Genomic DNA, 21,897 nt, shown 5'->3' with positions numbered 1-21,897 from the left:
ATCTATCTCTCAAGATGTAGCATTCTGTCCTTTAACGTTCAACCCTAATGTTGTCAACAAACCTTTGACAAGGGTGGTGCTTGTTATTCCATATCAACCTCTACCTATTGGAGGCTGAACATCGACTCTCAGACACCTCCTTATCTCTTTTAGACTATAACCCGAATACTGAACAGCATGCCATCAGTTCCAATATGTCACTGACCACATCTTCACTGGGGATTTTCTCTCCAAGGTCTCCAACTTCACAATCCCACATAACTTCTAACAAGGTATCATCAGCCTGAAATGTTAACTTTGTTTCTCTCTCCAGAGATACTGTCTGAGCTGCCAAGTATTCCCAACATTTTCTGTTTTCATTTCAGACTTCCAGTATCCCAGTATTTTGTTTTTTCATCAGTGCCAGGATCCCATACTGCATTACCACAAAAGTTTCAGGGCTGCCACAGAATTGTTACAGTGCAGAAGGGGGCCGTTCAGCCCTTTTGATCTGCACCGGATCACCAAATAAGCATCATGAATTATAGAAACACAGAATTATTATGTTGCAGAAGGAGGCCATTTGGCCCGTCGGGTCTGCACTAGCTCTTCAAACAAATATCATGATTTAGCATTATTTCCCTGCCTTTTCCCTGTACTGCTGCACATTGTTTGTATTCAAACAATCGTCTAATGTCCTCTTGAATGCCTCGATTAAACCTTCCTCCACCACACTTTCAGGCAGAGCATTCCAGACTCAAACCACCCATTGTGTGTAAACAAAAAATCACATTACATTTGCTCCTTTTGCAAGTCACTTTAAATCTGTGCCTTCTCATTCTTGATCCTTTCATGAGCAGATTCTCCCTATCCATGTCCAGAACCCTCATGATTTTGATTGCCCCAAACCAATCAAATCTCCTCTTGGCCTTTTCTTCGAGGAGAAAAGTCCCAACCTCTCCAATCTATCCTCATAACTGAAGTTTCTCATTCCTGGAATTATTTTTATAAACATCTTCTGCACTCTCTCCAGTGCGTTCACATCTTTCCTATAGTGAGAGGCATGTTTATTGAATCATAGAATCTTACAATGCAAAAGGAGGCCATTTGGCCCATCAAGTCTGCACCAACCACAATCCCACCCAGGCCCTATCCCTGTAACCCCATGTATTAACTCTAGCTAGTCTCCCTGACACAAAGGGGCAATTTAGCATAGTCAATCCACCTAACCTGCACATCTTTGGACTGTCAGAGGAAACCACGCAGACATGAGGAGAATGTGCACACTCCGCATAGACAGTGACTCAAACCAGGAATCAAACCTGAGTTCATGATGCTGTGAGGCATCAGTACTAACCACTGTGCCATCTTGCTGCCCCCATAGTGGGGCACCCAGAACTGTACATAATATTTCAGCTGAGGTCTAGCAAATGTCTTGTATAAGTTCAGCATAACCTCCTTGCTCTTGTACTCTATGCCCCTATTATAACGTCCAAAATTCTATATACTTTATTATCTCTCTCTCACTCCACCTGTGAATGATGTATGCACATATACACCCAGGTCCCTCTGCTCCTGCAACTCTTTTAAGAACTTTATCCCTCATTTTATATTGTCTCTCAATGTTTTTCACCTCACATTTTTCCACATCGAAATTAATCTGCCACCCACTCCACCAACTTGTCTATGTCCTTTTGAAGTTCCACACTGACCTCTTCACAGTTTACAATACTTCCAAGGTTAGTGTCATCTGCAAACTTTGAAATTGTCCCTTGCACACCAAGATCTAGTTCATTAATATATATCAGGAGAAGCAAGGAACCCAAGGGCAATTCATCTGCTTTTTGCCCATACCCTTGAACATTGTTATGGAACACATCACAGCATTCTATGCCATTAAATAATACATCATCAAAATGGATTTAAATGTTACAGAATGCAATATCACAAGGGTTCATAGTGATAGTCACAATAGCATAAAAGGAGGCCATTTGACCCATTAAGTCCATGCCCAATGCATCATCATTAGGCTATAATAGTTACAAAATACATCATCACCAACGTTCCACACTGTTATAGCACTTACCATCACAAGGTGTCCATACAGATACAGAGCACATCAAACTATTAAGACGGGTGGGGATGGACAGGAAATTAAATGAACCTAAATATAAATAAAACAGGAAGAAAGAACATAGATAAGAATAAACTAAGTGAGGACATGGGTGGAAAAGTAGAATTATGGAACAGGAGTGTAAAAGGATGGTTAAAAATAAAGTAAGAGAAGTGTTATTAAAATGAGTTAAACTGTCTGTACTGTACAGCAATGCACATCGTGTCTCTAAAAAGCTAAGAAAACTGAAGTACACTGTGAGAAAGCAGACTATTAAGACATGGCCAAAGGAAAAAACAAGCCTGGGAATTAAACACTGCAGAGTAAAACATATTTAGGGAAGATAATGAGAAAACATAATAGCAGTAGAAAAAAGTGGTGTGGCTATCAGTTTGTCAGAAATAGAACTTATAAAAGATAATGAAGTATTCATCACACTAATAGGTCTACAGACCAGCAATTAGAGAAAGGAATGTGGAGAAAGGAATATGTAAAGTATTGGGAGATTGAGTAAAACACATGAAATAATCTAGTAATTGCGGATGAACTGCAGCTGAACTAGAGAAACATTTGAGGGGAAATAAGTACAGGAATAGCAAGGAAAAGTGTGGCAGGGAGTATATAAAGAAATTAGAAGAGAAATCAAAGACATAACTCAGAGGACAGAGAGGAACTAGGGGACTAAATTGTCGGCAGGCAGATAAATAAAAAAGGACATGGGGATAGGAATATGGTCATGCAAAATGGACTAGATAATATCACAGACAACAACAGAAAAATGTCTGAAATGTTAAATAATTACTTCAGCATTGACTGATACCAAACCCACCCAACCTGCAACAATGATCAACTAGAAGGACAAGGGAAGCAGATGGATGGGAACATCATCATCTGCAACATCCCCTCCAGGTCACACCCCGTCCTGACCTGTAACTATATCGCCATTCCTTCATTGTTGCTAGAAGTCCCTTCCTAACAGCACTGCAGGTGTACTTACACCACATGGACTGCGGCAGTTCAACAAGGCAGTTCACCATCACCTTCTCAAGTGTAATTAGGGATGACCAATAAATGCTGGTCTAGTCAGCAATGCTCACATTTCATGAAAAACTAAGTTAAAGAAAAATAGCAACATTTTTGTGCATTATCACTTCAAGTTTCATACATTTAAGGAAAGCTAAAGGTTCAATATCGCTATTGAACACCCCACCACCAGGGGTCCACAGAATGCAAATCACAAAGTATCCATTCTGTTATAGGACACATCATGAAAATGGTTTCAGGGCATTACCACCAGAGGTCCTTAAGGTCATAAAACATCATAGCCGAAATTTTACTGCCCTGCCCACCATGGGAATTGGAGTGGGCCGAGGGTGGGCAATGGGAAGGTCTGTGACCTCGGGCCGATTTTACAGTTTCGGGATGAGCAAGGCCTTAAAACCCCGCCCCCATTACATGGAGTCCATAGTTCATGTTACACGTAAGCACCTGGGGGAGTCCTCACTGTTTTACAGCACATTATCACAAGGAAGGCTGTGAAAAGCAGATAGATTATTAAAAAATTCATTTGTGGGACCTGGGCTTTGCTTGTGAGACCAGCATTTATTGTCCGTCTCCCATTGCCCTTGAGAGGATGATGGTGAACTGCCTTCTTGAATTGCTGCAGTGCATGTGATATAGGTACACCCACAGTGCTATTAGGAAGGGGAATTCCAGAATTTTGCCACAGCAATGGCGCAGGAATGGAGATATATTTCCACATCAGAATGGTGAGTGGCTAGGAGAGGACTTCTAGGTGATGGTGTTCCCAGGTATTTGCTGCACTTGTCCTTCTAGATGGTAGCAGTAGATGATATAGATTGAAATCAAGATCAAGGTAAAACAGTAAATGATCAATGGGAGGACAGAGAAGATTATTGTCCTGAGAGAAAGGAAAGACATTTAAAGCTACAAGTACAAAAGGTATTGTGCTTGAAATAACACCGAGAGATGTGATATAGTTTAATAATGCAACAGAGAACCAAGCTGAATTCTGAAATTCCAGAGGAAAACTGAAAAAGGAAATGAAGAACAAAAAGAAAGTGAGATAAGCTTAGTGGGTAGCATAAAGAGATATCTAAGAGAAGATGAAATTAATTAAGGACCAAAACAGAAGTCTTATGGGAGGCATGGAGCATAACTGAGGTGCTAACTGAATATTTTTCATTTGATTTCATGAAATAGATGATTCTGCCAATGTTTAAAGAAAAGCAGAGGGAGTGGATAAGTTAAATAGGATAGAAATAGCCAAAGAGAAAGTACTTAAAAACTTGATAGTGATTGTATCTTCAAGGACAACACAGCAGAGTAAGAGTCACCCAGGTGGATGATCAATCGGGACTCAGAGTGGGGAGGAGTTCTGTTAGACAGAGACGTTCCTGAACTAGCAGCAGAAATGACAATTTCCACCCTCCACACAGACCTCAGTCTACAACTTTGGGAAGAGCTTGAAAATTCATCTCTACCTTCTAGCTAAAATTTCATTTTCATCCATACAATCCATCACTACCCTCCTCTCCAAGCTCCCCGCAAAACTATTCCATATCCAGTCTTTCTGCCTCCATCTCTATTATTCACCTGCAATTCTGCTCTCCATTCTGACACTATGTCCCACACTTCTGCCTCGATCCCGAACGTGCCTGTCATCCTGACACACTATCTAAAACCTTACACACTGCCTCTCCAACAAAACACTAGAACATTTAGCCCTGTCTCTCTACCACTGTCTGTGTAATGAGTGATGGTACAGTGCTACCTCTCTCGCTCTCTCTGTCTTTAAACTGAGAACAAGTACAGTAAGGTTTGTCTGGCTGTCTCCATAAACCAGTAGTGATACGGGAATGTGTGTTTCAATCTTGTTATGAATGGGTGGTTTGCAACTTGTATCTGACTGTATATTGAGCATTGGTACAGTGACACCAGTTTCTCTGATTCTATAGTGAACTCTTGTTCAGTGAGACCAGTATTTCTAACTGTATAATTAACACAGCTACAATGAGACCTGTATCTCTGTCTGTATAATGAATACTGGTACAGTGAAACCTGTATCTTTGACTGTATATTGAACAATGTGTAATGTTGCCAGGGCCTGGAGATTGCGTTCGGTGGAATGGAGTTCTCTCACTCAGTTCAATAACTCACTGTTGTCCCAATACAACGGGCAGGATTTTATGGCCTTGCTTGTCCCAAAACTGTAAAATCCCGCTTGAGGTCAATGGACCATTCCATTGTTTGCCCCTTGCCCGCTCCGATTCCCGTGGCTGGCTGGTCGGTAAAATTCCAACCAATATAAACGTTTATTTACCAGTCTTTGGGCACTCACCAAAACAGAAATAAAGGAATTGAATACATTGATCATCCTTGAACCCAATTTTGCACACTGTTCTGCACACAGTAAATCCTTCCTTCTCCAAGGTAGCTTCCTTTCATTCACCAGTGGACTACCCACCTAGTGGGATTCAGTACTTTGCTCATATAGTCTGATAAGACTGTACAATTGGTCCTCATCAGTCTGCCATCTGACTTAGTATGGCCATCTTATAGGAAAAGGTCTTGTCCAAATATTATGAGGGAAAAATCAACCTTCCAACGCAAAGCCCCTGGTGACACCTCATAACCCTGGCCTAAACATATCTTGGGGAGCAAAGTTTACCTGCAGACTGAATATATAGAAACAATTTCTGCTTGGAAGTCCATATCTGTTTCTTCCAGATTCCTGTAATCACAACCACTGCGCTGGGAAATATAACCACTAGCCTTTTGAGGATCTCTAGCATGTTCAGGGATTATTCATTTCCCACGAAGTTCTTTACCATTCAACTCATAAACAGTATCATCTGCATCTCGAGGATCATCAAATTCAACAAAGCCATATCCGTTCTTTATGTCCACTTCCAAGATTTTTCTGTAGCACTTGAAGACACACTCCATTTCCTACTCCTGGGCCTGGTAACTGAGCCTTCTGTAGTAAACCTGCGACATCTCCTTTCCCTCTCTTTTCCACACACCCACTGGTGGGAGGCTGTCTTCATGATCATATTCAGAAGATCCGCATCCTCCTTACAGGCTACAGTTTCTGATGCAGCACTCCAGGACTGCTACCATAGCACCCAGAACAAAGGACAATCCTGACCAGTCAATACTTGATGTGCCAAGTGCTTTACAACACCAACCTTGACCTGGTAAGCCCCTTGGGATGTCTGAAAGTAGAGCTGCCCTATGGAATATGTCTGGGCATCCCCAACCACAAAAGTGATGGCCAAGGCATCTGCTCCTTCCTCCAAGGACGTGTCTTTGGATACCATGCTCAGATCCAGCTAAGTTATAATGCTTCCCAACTCCAAGATGGCTTCCACAGCTCTCTCTTCCACATGACGGGTTTTTGGGTGTGCAGGGTTGGTGGTGCGACAGGCTGCAATGAGGTTACAGTCCATATACTTCGGGTCATTCTTATAGGGACATTGACCAGCCAGGTGTCTCTCTTCCCTACAGAAGTGGCATGCTCTCCCCTCTTTTTCCTCTGTTGTGTCTGCCATCGCTGTTGCGGTGAAAGTGTTATCCTTATTGGATTCTTTTCTGAGAGCCACAGTTTCCTAGTCACCTCTTAGGCAATGGCTCCAGATGTCGTCATTGGGGAACAGCACCCTTCAGTTTGGGCCCTACTTCAGACTTCCTATCTTCAGTGGTACTGATGTGGAGATGCCGGTGTTGGACTGAATGAGGTACAGTAAGAAGCCTTACAACACCAGGTTAAAGTCCAACAGGTTTATTTGGAATCACAATCCAGATGAACCAGGTATATGAGGTCAACCATCTGAATCGTGATTCCAAATAAACCTGTTTGGACTTTAACCTGTGTTGTGAGACTTCTTACTGTTCATTAGTACTGATGTTGTTCGATGGATTCCACTGCTTGATCCATCTACTGGGGATTCCCTTGTCTCACCAATCTCCTTACATCCAATGGTAAAGTCCCGATAAGTGATCCATCATAGAATCCCTACAGTGCAGAAGAGGCCATTCAGCCCATTGAGTTTGCACTGATTCTAACAGAGTATCTTACCTCTCACCCACCCTATTCCTGTAACCCCACACATTTCCCACGGCTTATCCACCTAACTGTGCTGTCAGCACAGCTCTTCCCACCACAAGTCCTAGGCTGAGCTCCTCTGGTTGTAGCCACCTCTTGGCCAGGTGTATGAAATCAACCATCTGAGCCTGGAGTGCTCTGTCTTCTTTGTATATCCAGGCATGGAAGCGCTGAACTTGTGCTACCATCATCACTCCTAACCACGGAACAGTTTCTTTCTTCAGTGCCTCGTAATCCTCTGCTGCCTTCTCTTCCAGATCATAATAAGCCTCTAGGTTTCACCAAGCAAATGCGGGGCAATAATTCCGTCCAATTGTCCTCCTGGCCAGGTGTTCCTGTTCACTGTCTGCTGAAATATCCTCAGAAAAGCTTCCACATCATCTACTTCAGTCAAACTTTGCAAACCATCACCTCCTGGTACTGCTGGGAGAGATTAAACCATCCGACCGGCAAGCTCAGTATTTAACCTATTTACTCTTCCAACAACAAAACAGTTAGTCTCCACTTGAGTCCGAATGGCTTTGTGTTGGGCCAGTACAGCCTGGACCGGTTGTTGTATTAAGGCTTCCATAATTGAACTGAGTTCTCTGTGATTACCCATGACCTAACTCCACATTCTCCACCAAATATGATGTCTCCAGGGGCTGGGGATTGCACTAGGTGGGGTGGAGTTTCTCAGTTCAATAACTCACTGTTGTCCAGGTACAATATAAGGGTAAATGTTTATTTGCAGAACTTCAGACACTCACCAAAAGAGAAAAAAAGAGAATGAAATACCTAGTTCTTCCTTGTGCCTAACTTTACACACAATTTTATACACAGTACATGCTTCCATCTCCAAGGCAGCTTCCACTCATTCACGTGGGCTTCCCACCCAGCAAGACTCAATACTTTGCTTAAATAGCCTGGATCTCCGTTGTATGAATTATTAATCAGTCTGCATGTGACTTGCTGTGGCCATCTTGGTAGGAAAAGCTCTTGTCCAGATACTGGAGGATATCATGAGGGAAAATCCAACCCTCCAACACACAGGCCCTGGTGACATCACAAACCTCCCAGTTAAACCTGTATCCCTGACTGTATAATGAATTATAGTCCAGTCAGACCAATTTCACTGACTGTATAATGAACATTGGGAGAGTGAGACTTATGTCACTGACTGTATAATGAACACAGGAACAGTGAGATCTGTATCTCTGATTGTATAATGAACACTAAGCGAATGAGTTCTATATCTCTGACTGTATAATGAACACTGGAACAGTAAGACCTGTATCTCTGAATGTATAATGAAAAGAGGAAAATGAGACCTGTATCTCTAACTGTATAGTGAACACTGAAACAGTGAGACCTGTGTCTCTGACTGTGTAATGCAGATTAGTGCAGTCAGACTGTTATCACTGACTGTATAATGAACACGGGAAATGTGAGACCTGTATGTCTGACTGTATAATGAATAATGGTACAGTGAGACCTGTATCTCTGGCTGTGTAATGAGCGTGGGTACAGTGGGTCCAATATCTCTGACTGTATAATGAACACTGGGGCAATGGGACTTGGGTCTCTGATTGTATAATGTACACTGGCACAATAAGACCTGTATCTCTAACTGTATGATGAACACTCGAACAGTGAGATCAGTAAATCTGACTGTATAATGAACACTGGTACAGTGAGACCTGTATCTCTGACTGTATAATGAACACTGGCACAGTAAGACCTGTATTTGTGACTGTATAATGAATGCAGGGACAGTGAGACCTGTATCTCTGAATGTATCATGAACACAGGGAAATGAGACCTGTATCTCTGACTGTATAATGAACACTGGAACAGTGAGACCTGTATCTCTGACTGTATGATGAACACTGCTACAGTGAGAGCTGTATCTCTGACTGTATAATCAACACTAGTACTGTGAGACCTGTATCTCTGACTGTATGATGAACACTGGTGCAGTAAGAGCTGTATCTCTGACTATATAATGAACACAGGTACAGTGAGTGCTATATCTCTGACTGTATAATGCAGAATAGTACAGTCAGACTGTTATCACTGACTGTATAATGAACACTGAAACATTGAGACTAGTATCTCTGACTGTATAATGAACACTGGTACAGTGAAAGCTATATCCCTGACTGTATAATGAATACTGGGAGAATGAGACATGTATCTCTGACTGTATAATGAACACTGGCCCAGTGAATGCTGTATTTCTGACTGTGTAATGCAGACAAGTACATTCAGACTGTTATCATTGACTGTATAATGAACACTGGGAGAGTGAGACCTGTATCGCTGACTGTATAATGAACGCTGAAACATTGAGACTAGTATTTCTGACTGTAAAATGAATACTGATACAGTGAAAGCTATATCTCTGACTATATAATGAACACTGGGCGAATGAAACCTGTATTTGTGACTGTATAATGAATGTTGGTACAGTGATACTGATATTTCTGATTGTATAATGAATACAATGAGACCTGTATTTCTGACTGTATAATGACCTCTGGGACAATGAGACATGTATCTCTGACTGTATAATGAACACTGGAATAGTGAGACCTGTATCTCTAACTGTATGATGAACACTGGGAGGGTGAGACCTGTATCTCTGACTGTATAATGAACACTGGGACAATGAGACTGGGAGCTCTGACTGTGTAATGAACACTGGTACAGTGAGACCTGTATCTCTGACTGTATAATGAATGCTGGTACAGTGAAAGTTGTGTCTCTGACTGTATAATGCAGACGAGTACAGTTGGACTGTTTTCACTGACTGTATAATGAACACTGGAGAGTGAGAGCTGTATCTGTGACTGTATAATGAACACTGGGACAATGAGACTGGAAGCTCTGACTGTATAGTGAACACTGGTACAGTGAGACCTGTATCTCTGACTGTATAATGAATGCTGGTACAGTGAAAGTTGTGTCTCTGACTGTATAATGCAGACGAGTACAGTTGGACTGTTTTCACTGACTGTATAATGAATACTGGAGAGTGAGACCTGTATCTCTGACTGTATAATGAACCCCAGAACAGTGACACCGATATTTCTGACTGTATAATGAAACCTGGGACAATGAAACTTGTATGTCTGATTGTATAATGAACACTGATATTTTAAGACATGGATCTCTGACTGTATAATGAACACTGGAACAGTGAGACCAGTATCTCTAACTGTATAAAGAACACTGGTACAGTGAAAGCTGTATCTCTGACTGTATAATGTAGACTAGTATAGTCAGACCGTTATCACTGACTGTGTAATGAACTCTGGGAGAGTGAGACCTGTATCTCTGACTGTATAATGAACATTGGGAGAGTGAGACCTGTATCTCTGACTGTATAATGAACAGTGGAATACTGACATCTGTATCTCTGTATAATGAACACTGGCACAGTGAAAGCTGTATCTCTGACTATATAATGCAGACTAGTACATGCCCCAGGGATCGGTGCTGGGGCCTCAGCTATTTACCATTTATATAGATGATCTGGAGGAGGGAACCGAGTGTATGGTGTCAAAATTTGCTGATGACACCAAGATTGGTGGAATGGCAAATTGCGCGGAGGGTATGGAGAGTCTGCAGAAGGATCTAGATAGGCAGGGCGAATGGGCCAGGAACTGGCAAATGGAATTTAATGTTGGCAAGCGCGAGGTGGTCCACTTTGGTAGGAAGGACTATTACTTACGTGGCGAAAAACTGCAGCAGGCGACGGTGCAGAGGGACCTCGGGGTCCTTGTGCATGAGTCGCAAAAACCCAGCTTGCAGGTGCAGCAGGTGGTCAGGAAGGCTAATGGGATGCTGGCCTTCATAGCGAGGGGGATTGAATATAAAAGTAGGGAGGTCTTGCTGCAGTTGTATAGGGCACTGGTGAGGCTGCAGCTGGAGTACTGTGTGCAGTTTTGGTCGCCACACATACGCAAGGATATTTTGGTCTTGGAGGGAGTGCAGAGGAGGTTTACTAGGCTGATGCCAGAGTTGAGGGGGTTGAGCTATGAGGAGAGGCTGAATAAACTAGGCTTGTACTCGTTAGAGTTTAGAAGAATGAGGGGAGATCTCATTGAGACGTATAAGATGATGAATGGGATGGATAGGAAAGAGGTGGAGAGACTCTTCCCGCTCAGAAAGGACAGTAGGACTAGGGGGCATAGCCTCAAGATAAAGGGGGGGGCCGGTTTAGAACGGAGTTGAGGAGGAACTTCTTCACTCAAAGGGTGGTGAATCTCTGGAATTCTCTGTCCGTTGAAGTGGTGGAGGCTGCCTCGCTAAATATTTTTAAGACGCGGGTTGATGGGTTTTTGATAAGCGAGGGGATTAAGGGTTATGGGGAGAGGGCAGGAATGTGGAACTGAGCCACGATGTGGGTATGCCGGCGTTGGACTGGCGTAAACACAGTGAAAAGTCTGACAACACCAGGTTTTAGTCCAACCTATTTATTTGATAATATACTCACAAGCTTTCGGGGTTAGCCCCTTCGTCAGATGAATGGAGAGTTCTGGCCTCAGACAGAACATATAAAGCACAGACAGTTTAGAGGTTACTGATTAGAATGCGAATCCTTACACCTAACCTGCTGTTCAAGACCTGAAGTGGCTGATAATGTGAGTGGAAGGAGCACTGATCACAGTTTAAAGAGATGTGTATCGTCTCCAGACAGTACAGTAAGTGAGGTTTTGCAAACCCAGGCAAGTCACGGGGGGTTACAGATAGTGCGACATGAACCCAAGATCCCTGTTGAGACCGTCCTCATGTGTGCGGAACTTGGCTATCAGTCTCTGCTCAGCGACTCTGCGCTGTCGTGTGTTGTGAAGGCCGCCTTGGAGAATGCTTACCCGAAGGTCAGAGGCTGAATGCCCGTGACCACTGAAGTGTTCGCCAACAGGAAGGGAACAGTCTTGCCTGGTGACTGTCGAGCGATGTTCATTCATCCGTTGTCGTAGCGTCTGCATGGTCTCCCCAATGTACCATGCTTCGGGACATCCTTTCTTGCAACGTATCAGGTAGACAATGTTGGCCGAGTTGCAAGAGTATTTACCATGTACCTGGTGGATGGTATTCTCACGTGTGATGATGGTATCCATGTCGATGATCCGGCATGTCTTGCAGAGGTTGCTGTGACAGGGTTGTGTGGTATTGTGGTCACTGTTCTCCTGAAGGCTGGGTAGTATGCTGCGAACAATGGTCTGTTTGAGGTTGTGTGGTTGTCTGAAAGCAAGAAGTGGGGGTGTGGGGATAGCCCTGGCGAGATGTTCGTCTTCATCAATGATATGTTGAAGACTCCGGAGAAGATGTCGTAGCTTCTCCGCTGTTCGCAGCAAACTACCCAGCCTTCAGGAGAACAGTGACCACAATACCACACAACCCTGCCACAGCAACCTCTGCAAGACATGCCGGATCATCGACATGGATACCATCATCACACGTGAGAATACCATCCACCAGGTACATGGTAAATACTCTTGCAACTCGGCCAACATTGTCTACCTGATACGTTGCAAGAAAGGATGTCCCGAAGCATGGTACATTGGGGAGACCATGCAGACGCTACGACAACGGATGAATGAACATCGCTCGACAGTCACCAGGCAAGACTGTTCCCTTCCTGTTGGCGAACACTTCAGTGGTCACGGGCATTCAGCCTCTGACCTTCGGGTAAGCATTCTCCAAGGCGGCCTTCACAACACACGACAGCGCAGAGTCGCTGAACAGAGACTGATAGCCAAGTTCCGCACACATGAGGACGGTCTCAACAGGGATCTTGGGTTCATGTCGCACTATCTGTAACCCCCGTGACTTGCCTGGGTTTTCAAAACCTCACTTACTGTACTGTCTGGAGACAATACACATCTCTTTAAACTGTGATCAGTCCTCCTTCCACTCACATTATCAGCCACTTCAGGTCTTGAACAGCAGGTTAGGTGTAAGGATTCGCATTCTAATCAGTAACCTCTAAACTGTCTGTGCTTTATATGTTCTGTCTGAGGCCAGAACTCTCCATTCACCTGACGAAGGGGCTAACCCCGAAAGCTTGTGAGTATATTATCAAATAAATAGGTTGGACTAAAACCTGGTGTTGTCAGACTTTTGAACTGAGCCACGACAGATCAGCCATGATCTTATTGAATGGCAGGGCAGGCTCGAAGGGCTAGATGGCCTACTCCTGCTCCTATTTCTTATGTTCTTATGTTATGTTCTAAATGGTTATCACTGACTGCATAATAAACAGTGGGAGAATGAGACCAGTATCTCTGACTTTAAAATGAGTACTGGTACAGTGACACTGACATTTCTGACTGTATAATGAACACTGGGTCAATGAGACTTGGATCTCTGACTCTATAATGACCTCTGGGACAATGAGACCTCTATCTCTGATTGCATAATGAACACTGGAACAGTGCGACCGGTATCTCTGACTGTATAATGAACAGTGGTACAGTGAGACCCATATGTCTGACAGTATAATGAACACCGGGAGGATGAGACTTTTACCTCTGACTGTATAATTAACACTGGTACAGTGAGACCTGTATCTCTGACTGTATAATGAATTGTAGTACAGTGAGACCTGTATCTTTGTATAATGAACAGTGGTACAGTGAGACCTGTATCTCTGACTGTATAATGAACACTGGTACAAAGACTTGTCTCAGTCTCTATCACTATAATATTTCACAGGCTACACAGTGGTTTGATCACACACACACATTGTGAAGGGAGATTTTCTTTTGTCCATGCATATCATTGTTTCTAAACGGCAGCAATCACAACCTATTGTATCAGAAGTTAAAGTAAAGTTTATTTATTATTCACAAGTAATGCTTACATTAACATTACAGTGAAGTCTCTGTGAAATTCCCCTAGTCGCTACACTCTGCGCCTGTTCAGATCAATGCACCTAACCAGTACGTCTTTCAAAATATGGGAGGAAACCAGAGCAAACCCATGCAGACATGGGGAGAATGTGCAAACATCACACAGACAACGATGCAAGCCGGGAATCAAACCCGGGTCCCTGGCGCTGTGAAGCAGCAGTGCTAACCACTGTACTACATTGTCACTCCTAGTTAGTTCTGTAACCAGAGAACTCCTGAAACTGGAATCCGAGGCTGCACATGGGATACCGGACATACTCAGGATCTGAAGGTTTGGAGATTAAAAAGAAATATGTGCTTAGGAGTATGGGACTGACAGGACATGAGCAGGGTGTTTACACAGCACACTGCACATTGTGTACCAATTACACAGCAACAGATGGATTGCTGCTGGTTAAAGCTGAAAAGAAGGCTGGAAGGGTGGAAGAGCAAACAGGAGCAAAGGGGGAACATCTGGATTCACACCGAGAGTTCCCAGGCTGAGTGAGCTTTGTGTTTAAGAGGAGGTAGACAAAGAGCCTCAGGACAGATTGAATCAATGCAATGTCTATAGGCAAAACCAGCAGACCAGGGCGCGAGTATTTGTGCTGAGGTTTGGCCCCACTCCTGTACACAGCTCCATAACATGTGACCCTAGTGAATCTGACCAACTGAACACTGCGTGAGAGGAGAACAGTCCCGTGAGCCAGGCCACATCAGCATTGCTGTGAAAATGTACACACACACACACACACACACACACACACCAACACAAACACTTACATGGGATGATGCTCTTCACCAGGACACACTAGGAAAAGGAAGCGAGTTTTGATCCTCAGCATTTCCTGAATGCATTGTTCCAGCGGAATAATCACTTTCCCTCTAACCAGGGATCCAGCACTGACCTATCTGCTGTCAGTGAACTCCTGCCAATGAATTTGTGACTGCCTTGTGTCTGAGGTGGCACTGCAAACTTCAAGCATGTGATCTCGCATTATTACTGCCAAGAAGCTTCAGCCATTTGTCCCGTTACCCGCTCCTCCGAAACCACAGCCTCGGGACAAAGGTCAGCCTCCAACACCCACCCACACACAGGCAAATCATTAATGGAAAGTCTGCATTATTATACTGCAATTTCGGTCTGTTTCTCTTGGATGCGAACACTCTGAGTTAACGTAGTTTACACCTCACAGTATAGGTTAGACATACCCCAGTCTGCAGACCCTCTCATGGCATACAGCTCAAGAATAGCAGAGAAATATATTTGAGTTCTCTCCCCTACCACACTGCACCAAACACTTCCAGTTTAGAAATGGGTAGTGTGGGGGAAGGGGAAGAAAGTCTAACTTGTCTCCCGCAAGTACTGAGACTGGTGCCGTGGTAATCATGTAATGTGCAGTGTGAATGCTACACATGAATGCACACACATGTAATTGTGTATCATACAGCACACACTCACGTTCACTTTTCCACACACTAATGCACACTCACTCTCACACATTTACTCTCTCACACACTTTTACACATGCATTCACTCACTCACACACACACATACACATGTTTACACAAATTCACATTCAGTCACTCTCACACACTTACAAACACACACTCACTCACACCTTCACACAATTTTACACATTTATTCACTCTCACATTTACACACACACTTTCACACACACCATCCACTCAGTCACACTCTTACACATACTTCTATTCACACACTTACATACAGACTCACTCACTCTCACCCACATATCCAGACACACTCATTTACTCACACACACTCATTTTCACAAACTTACACACACTCACACACTTTTACACATTTGCTCTCACACGCTCACATTTCCTCTCACACACACACCTTCACACACATACACGCAGACATCCACTCTCACAAATTTTTACACACACACATCCACTCACTTACTCACACTTCAACTCAAATACACACATCCACCCGCTCACGTTAAAACACACTGTCATACACATACAGTTTTACAAGCACATCTGCTAACCCACACATGCTTCCACTCACGTTTTCCCACACTCACACATTCATTCACGTACACACACACTCTCAATCATTCTAATTGTCACACTCAACCTCACTCTCATACCCACCCTCACCCTTACACCCACTTTCAAACACACTGTCTCACAGTCATACCCACTGTCAGTATAATATACTCTCACTCTCACACCCTCTCTCTCACAATCACACACCCTCATCCATTCTCTCTCTCAGACATACTCACCTCCAATCTCAAACACACTAACTGGGATTTTCTGGTCCTTCATGCTATGGAGTTGGAAATTCCTGCTCAATGCCAGTGGACCTTTGGCTCATCTATCAAATTTTCTGAAATTTCCTGCTATAGGTAGGACGAGAAGATCCAAATCCAGTGACTCTCACACACTGTCCATTCTCAGGCACATTCTATGTCCCAGTGCACAATATCCAGCGTCCCAGTTGACATTATCCAGTGTTCCAGTTGACATTATCGAGTGTTCCAGCTGACACTAACCAGTGTTGCAGCTGACATTACCCAATGTCCCAGCTAACACTACCCAGTGTCCCAGTTGACATAATCCAGGTCATCCAATGTCCCATCTGACTCTATCCAGTGTCCCAGCTGACATTTCCCAATGTCCTAGCTGACATTACCCAGTATTCCAGCTGATACTACCCAGTGTTCCAGCTGATACTACCCAGTGTTCCAGTCGATACTACCCAGTGTTCCAGCCGATACTACACGGTGTTCCAGCCGATACTACACGGTGTTCCAGCCGATACTACACGGTGTTCCAGCCGATACTACCCAGTGTTCCAGCTGATACTACCCAGTGTTCCAGCTGATACTACCCAGTGTTCCAGTCGATACTACCCAGTGTTCCAGCTGATACTACCCAGTGTTCCAGCCGATACTACCCAGTGTTCCAGTCGATACTACCCAGTGTTCCAGCCGATACTACCCAGTGTTCCAGTCGATACTACCCAGTGTTCCAGCTGATACTACACGGTGTTCCAGCCGATACTACCCAGTGTTCCAGCTGATACTACCCAGTGTTCCAGTCGATACTCCCCAGTGTTCCAGTCGATACTACCCAGCGTTCCAGCTGATGCTACCCAGTGTTCCAGTCGATACTACCCAGTGTTCCAGTCGATACTACCCAGTGTTCCAGTCGATACTACCCAGTGTTCCAGCTGATACTACACAGTGTTCCAGCCGGTACTACACGGTGTTCCAGCCGATACTACACAGTGTTCCAGCTGATACTACCCAATGTCCCAGCTGACATTCCCCAGAGTTCCAGCTGACAGTGAACTCAGTTCCAGTGAGAGTCAGCACTTTGAGCAGAGAGGAGGGAAGAGCATGGCAATGCCACAAAGATGCCCCATCTTCAACAAACTGGGGGAGAAGTTGGGTGAGCATGACGTTCAGTAATGATCATTGTATTATTCAGTAAGATATCAATCACATGACTCTAGACAAAATCTTACACAGCACCCTGAGGGAATCACAGCTTTCACAGTCTGTACATGATATCAGTATAAATCTATGTCTGATTATGTGACATCATTATGGACACATCATCAATTTATCTGTGTCAGTTTGAAGACAGAGCACATTGATTTCACTCCTGGCTCCATCCTGGTTTTCCTATGAGGAATAGTAATCCCTCAACCACAGGCCTGTCTAATGTTGGCAGTTTTGATTGGGTGTGTTCCTGGACATTTCATCATATGACCTCCCAATGACGTGACCTCCTGCCTCTGTCTGCCCTGAACAGTCCTTTTGTTTCTCCAATCGTTTCATAACTAAAGCAAAACCACATGAAAAAGCACGTAACTTCTCTGAACGTTCTCTTCCCCGTGACATTTTACCAGAGGACAGCATGGTGGCACAGTGGTTAGCACTGCTGCCTCACAGTGCCAGGGACCCAGGTTTGATTCCCGGCTTGGGTCACAGTCTGCGCAGACTCTGCATGTTCTCCCCGTGTCTGCGTGGGTTTCCTCTGGGTGCTCCATTTACTCCAAAGTCTGAAAGACATGCTGGTCAGGTGCATTGGCCGTGCTACATTCTCCCTCAGTGTACTGAATAGGCAGTGGAGTGTGGCGACTCGGGGATTTTCACAGTAGCTTCATTGCAGGGTTAATACAAGCCCACTTGTGACACTAATAAGAAAAACTTATACTTAGATTCCTCGCAGTTGTGTCCTAGAGATTGAACTTTCATTCTTGGAGTCCTCTGGCCCTACTGATCCTGGAGATTTAGCCAACCTAGGTTGAAAGGAACTTAAGAGAGTTTTAATTATCCTTGGCTAACATTTATCTCTCACCCAGCATTGCTAAGCAGGTGGTTCTCTTCAGTTATCCTTCCTGCTGCTTGTGGGATTCTGCTGTATGAGAGTGGCAACATTTCATAAGTACTTCATTGGCTGTAAAGCACTTTGGGACACACCAAGGTTTTGAATGGTGTCATAAGACTGCATGTGATTGAATATCTCCCTATTGTTGGTCCTATCCAGGGTTGGTTCAGGGGCACCTATAAGCAGATGCCTGGAGCTCCCCACCCAACCCCCGGCATTCCTGTGTTTCCTGTGATCTGTCTTTGACTCTGTTTAACCTGAAACTCGAAAGTACAAGCTGCCGGCGGAACATAAGGTCAGGTCATCAGTGTTCAGTAAAGACTTGAACCTGTCAGCCAAAAACGGGAGTGCAGGTCTCAGAGTGGGGGGTGGGGAAATTGTGGTGGATTAAGTAAACTGTGAGGGAGACGGTCAACCATGAACATTCTGCTCTCAATGAAGTTAACACAGCTTAAAAAAGAAAACTTGACAAAACATAACCCCGCTGATTGTAACTGTGACACTCACAAAACCAGAACTGGATGACTCTCGAGAAGTGGCACTTCAACTCGGCCTACCTGTTCATGTCCCCAGCATCGGCGAGAGACTCCAGCAGGCAATGTCACACTTGTCACTGACTACAGGGAAGACAGCCTCTGGCCCGTGGCAGGTGTCTGTGGGAAGAAGCAAGCACCAAATGTTTGTCAGTCTGGTAGCGATCGGTAATCCACCCCCACTCCACCCAGGTACGAGGATCCTTTCCTGTTGATTCACATTCCACAATACGCAACAAATACACAACCTCCAAATCCGGCCTGTTGTGGATTCAGTTGTCACAACAAGGCCATCAAACTGGAGAGCTGCAGCCGGGCACTGCTCAGCTGATTTGTGTTCCTTATTGTGTGAGTGAACGTCAAACACAGACACACACACACACACTCACACACATACACACACATACACACACATAACACAGACAGACATACACACACACACATAACACAGACAGACATGCACACACACATATACACCCACACATACAGATTACACACACACATAACACAGACAGACATACACATACACACACATATAGATACACACACACAACACATACAGAGATATACACACATACAAACAGATAGACACACACACACACACAAACACTCAAACATACAGCCAGACACAAACATACATACTGGCACTCAAACACATACAGACAAGCACAGAGACAGACAGACAGACACATATATACCTGAAGGAAGAAAGGATTAAATTCTGTCCTATATCTGCGAGTGGGTGTGAGATTGAAGTTAGGTTGCCAACTCTCCAGGGTTAGCCAGGAGTCTCCAGGAGTTGATGATTAATCTCCAGCTGGACACAGCTTCAGACATGACCATCCCTTTTTTTTGAAAGCTGCTGTTTATTAGTTATAAAAATGTTAGCAATGGGGAAAAGGTTGTTTGACTCACTGTCAAGCATCACCCTGTTTGATAATCAAAACCTTGATATTAACAGTGAGGCCTGGGGAGAGTGGTGAGTGGGGCCTGAGCAGAGGGAAAAGGGGGTGGGGAGACTGCAAATCTAGGAATGATCTAGATCTGTTGAATTTGCCAGGATCTCAAGTGAATGTTTTTCCAGTGATATGATGGCCATGGGGGATGGTCAATAGATCTCCCTGTGGGCCTCGTAAAATATGAGCTGCTCTATTAGGTGAGTGGAGGCTCAGCCAATAGGGAAGGAACAGCAGGGAGTTTAAAACCAGCTGACCCCATTCAGGCAAGCAGCTGACAAACTTCAGGGCTCACCAGCACTCGATAGCCACTGAGCAGCATTTCAAACTCATTGTAAATAAAGGATGATGGTGACGGAAGACTGGCCTCAGTAAGATATGCATTGGTGACGAGGACTAAAGTGAGTTTTTTTCTTCTCTCTGGACCAACTTTACTGTGAAGACAAGTAATCCTCTGGTTGATAAACTTGAAGCCTAAGATGCAAGCATTGAAGGCTGGGCCCAGTTCGCAGATTGCATGTGTTATCTTTTTTGGGCTAACAATATTGACGGGGACAAGAAGCAGAAAGTAATCCTGTTGATAGCATGCGGGGTCCTGACCTTCAGTGTGATCACAAGCCTGACCTACCCGAATGCCCCCAACTCCAAAACCTTTAATGACTTGTGGACTTGGTTAAAGGCCATTATGAACCAAACCTTCCATAATATTCCAGTGATACCACTTTAACACAGCAGGGTGAACCACTATGGAATCTGTCACTGGATTTCTGACCAGACTATGTAAATTGGCAGAGCACTATGAATACAGGCCACCCTTGAATGGCATGTTGTGAGATGGACTGGCCTGTGGAATTAACATTGTGACAGTCCAATAATAATTGTTGGCAGTACCCAATTTGGATCTTAAGGTGGCCATTGAGATGGCTGTACCATTGGAGAATGCAGAGAAAGAAGCTCAAGAATTATGGGGGATGTCAGACAGCAGTGTCCTCTGATTGAGGGGAGGGGCCTCATGCAGCATTCATCCCTCAACTGAGAGTGATGGAATCTGTAAAATATCACAGAATTCCCCACAGTGGTGGAGCCCAAGTTGCATCACCAAGTAGTCAAGGAAGGGCAGGGACAGGCTTCAAACTCCTAGGAAGCATATTCCAGAAGGTTGTAGATGCCAGAGATTGGACTATTGAAAGTGCTGCAGAAAACCACAACAAAGACTAAGAAAGGGACAGTCAAAATGTGTGCTATTTTTTAAAAAAAGGCCAAGGCCAGGGCCAGACCGTACCTTCCTGATAGGCCCACTACCAGGAACTGGGACAATGCAATTAAATCACATCTCCATGACAAGGGTTGACCCCATCATGGTGGAGTTGTTAATAAATGGCCATCCATTAAAAATGGAAATGGGGCTGTGGTTCTCTTATCAAGGAGTAGACTTATAATCGCCTCCAGGCCGGAACTCAGCTCCTGAACTTCGAAAGCACAAAAGCCAGACAGGTCACCAGGGGGATCATTGCAGATAAAAGGCACCACAGCAACCCTGGTGATTTATAGGCAGCAGTCAGCTCAACTCGTACACGTCATTGTAGAGGGACAAGGACCTATTCTTATGGGGAGAGATTGGTTCCAACACATCAGATTGAACTGGCTGGAGATCTTTAGGCTGGGCGCAGGGGGACAGTACAAAGTCACCAAGAAGCACCCTGAAGTTTTCCAAGAAGGGTTTGGCAAAATAAGGAGAGCCAAAGCTAAGATCTACGTTGACTCTGATGCTACAGTAGAGTATTTTGGAGCGAGACCAATTCCAAATGCTCTATTCGAAAAAGCACCAGAAATGCAATGCCTGGAAAAGCTGGGTATCAGCTTGGGCGGAGAACAGATTGGAGTAGGGTGAAAATTGGAGGCTGGAACAGGGGAAGAATGTGAGGCAGGG

The 21,897-nt window shown here is 44.3% G+C and overlaps 1 protein-coding gene across 2 annotated transcripts in view; it reads right to left on the bottom strand.

Annotated features, from left to right (window-relative positions):
- The window catches only part of map3k13 (mitogen-activated protein kinase kinase kinase 13), a 125,634-nt gene extending 106,469 nt beyond the window's left edge, over positions 1-19,165 (bottom strand). Inside the window, exon 1 of one of the 2 annotated variants that reach the window (XM_080198529.1) lies at positions 19,036-19,165. The gene's annotated coding sequence lies outside the window, so the exon portion shown is untranslated. Of the gene's footprint in view, positions 1-14,884; positions 15,118-19,035 lie in introns of those variants that run through there. The other variant, XM_080198528.1, reaches the window with a different exon arrangement.
- Positions 19,166-21,897: the final 2,732 nt, after the last annotated feature.

The sequence above is a fragment of the Carcharhinus amblyrhynchos genome, chromosome 11 (genome assembly GCF_965287045.1).
Source record: "Carcharhinus amblyrhynchos chromosome 11, sCarAmb.v2.hapA, whole genome shotgun sequence".
Lineage (NCBI taxonomy): Eukaryota > Metazoa > Chordata > Chondrichthyes > Carcharhiniformes > Carcharhinidae > Carcharhinus > Carcharhinus amblyrhynchos.
This window is presented reverse-complemented; position numbering and strand designations above follow the sequence as displayed.